This window comes from Pogonomyrmex barbatus, unplaced genomic scaffold, assembly GCF_055798465.1.
Source record: "Pogonomyrmex barbatus isolate J1 unplaced genomic scaffold, ASM5579846v1 scaffold4, whole genome shotgun sequence".
NCBI classification, from domain to species: Eukaryota; Metazoa; Arthropoda; class Insecta; order Hymenoptera; family Formicidae; genus Pogonomyrmex; species Pogonomyrmex barbatus.
This window is the reverse complement of record NW_028297138.1, coordinates 27,501-30,000: the sequence shown is the minus strand read 5'-3', so window position 1 is coordinate 30,000 and position 2,500 is coordinate 27,501.

The following is a 2,500-nucleotide window of genomic DNA, read 5'->3' as shown; positions in this document are numbered from 1 at the left end:
GCGCCACATAGGAGCCATTCGGTCTTACGACGCCGACTCGTGGCAATGCTGTGTCTAGAAATATAATTTCTAATAATACGGCACGACTCAGGAGAGCCGAGGCACATCGTACCGAACGTGCGAAGCACGCCAAACGCACCCGCACGACGATCCGACAACGCTCGGTCGCCGAGCGCACCGCACCTCTTATAGTACCCAACCGGCCGGCCAAGCGGTCGGCGACGCACGGCCTTACGCACGGCCGCTTATGGGCGCGAGCGCCGATGAAACGAGGCGAACGGGACTTAGTCGCTGCGAACGATCGGATTACGATGATCGATCCGAACGGGTCGACAGCGACCGAACGACAGCACAGACGGGATGGATCGAAGAAAAAGAGATGACATTAAACAAAATCGGGCGTCCCGATGGCCGAAAACGGATACTTGTAAGGAGCACCGACAGGCTCGGCGGTACCTCCGACGGGCTCGGCGGTACCTCCGACGTCACGGCGGTACCTCCGACGGGCTCGGGCGGTACCTCCGGCGATGTCGCACGACAAAGTCCGCGCGCGGCGTGTTGCTTTCTCTCTCGGCGGTACCTCCGGCGTACGGGCGATGCAAAAGTCGGCTCGCGGCGTGTTGCTTTCGTTCTCGGCGGTACCTCCGACGGGCTCGGGCGGTACCTCCGACGGTGTCGCACGATAAAGTCCGCGCGCGGCGTGTTGCTTTCGTTCTCGGCGGTACCTCCGACGGGCTCGGGTGGTACCTCCGACGTAGCCGCGTGACAAAGTCCACTCGCGGCGTGTTGCTTTCGCTCTCGGCGGTACCTCCGGCGTACGGGCCATGCAAAAGTCGGCTCGCGGCGTGTTGCTTTCGTTCTCGGCGGTACCTCCGACGGGCTCGGGAGGTACCTCCGACGGTGTCGCACGACAAAGTCCACTCGCGGCGTGTTGCTTTCGCTCTCGGCGGTACCTCCGGCTTACGGGCGATGCAAAAGTCGACTCGCGGCGTGTTGCTTTCGCTCTCGGCGGTACCTCCGGACGCTCGCTCGGGCGGTACCTCCGTCGATGTCGCACGATAAAGTCCGCGCGCGGCGTGTTGCTTTCGTTCTCGGCGGTACCTCCGGCTGGCTCGGGCAGTACCTCCGACATTGTCGCGCGACAAAGTCCACTCGCGGCGTGTTGCTTTCGCTCTCGGCGGTACCTCCGGCTTTCGGGCGATGCAAAAGTCGACTCGCGGCGTGTTGCTTTCTTTCTCGGCGGTACCTCCGACGGGCTCGGGCGGTACCTCCGACGGTGTCGCACGACAAAGTCAGCGCGCGGCGTGTTGCTTTCGTTCTCGGCGGTACCTCCGACGGGCTCGGGCTGTACCTCCGACATTGTCGCGCGACAAAGTCCACTCGCGGCGTGTTGCTTTCGCTCTCGGCGGTACCTCCGGCTTTCGGGCGATGCAAAGGTCGACTCGCGGCGTGTTGCTTTCGCTCTCGGCGGTACCTCCGGACGCTCGCTCGGGCGATACATCCGTCGATGTCGCACGATAAAGTCCGCGCGCGGCGTGTTGCTTTCTCTCTCGGCGGTACCTCCGACGGGCTCGGGCTGTACCTCCGACATTGTCGCGCGACAAAGTCCACTCGCGGCGTGTTGCTTTCGCTCTCGGCGGTACCTCCGGCGTACGGCCGATGCAAAAGTCGGCTCGCGGCGTGTTGCTTTCGTTCTCGGCGGTACCTCCGGCAGGCTCGGGCTGTACCTCCGACATTGTCGCGCGACAAAGTCCACTCGCGGCGTGTTGCTTTCGCTTTCGGCGGTACCTCCGGCTTTCGGGCGATGCAAAAGTCGACTCGCGGCGTGTTGCTTTCTTTCTCGGCGGTACCTCCGACGGGCTCGGGCAGTACCTCCGACGGTGTCGCACGACAAAGTCCGCGCGCGGCGTGTTGCTTTCGTTCTCGGCGGTACCTCCGACGGGCTCGGGCATTACCTCCGACGTTGCCGCGCGACAAAGTCCACTCGCGGCGTGTTGCTTTCGCTCTCGGCGATACCTCCGGCGTACGGGCGATGCAAAAGTCGGCTCGCGGCGTGTTGCTTTCGTTCTCGGCGGTACCTCCGGCGTAAGGGCGATGCAAAAGTTGGCTCGCGGCGTGTTGCTTTCGCTCTCGGCGGTACCTCCGACGGGCTCGGGCAGTACCTCCGGCGTACGGGCGATGCAAAAGTCGACTCGCGGCGTGTTGCTCTTCGCTCTCGGCGGAACCTCCGATTAGCCGGGCAGCGCAATAAATAACTTTCGTATTAATAAATAAACATTTATTCGTCATTGATATCTGGATTGGTGCCTTTGATAAAGTGTTGCTGTTATCCGTGTTTATATCTTTACTTTTAAAGCATTCATGCATGAATGCTGTCCCTAATAACGTATCACACGCATTGGAGTGTTTGCGTGGGAATACTTTTAGTGTTTCTGTATTAGAAGGTGCATAATGCTTAGTTATTACAGTTATGTTAATTTTTAAACTTATATAACGAAAT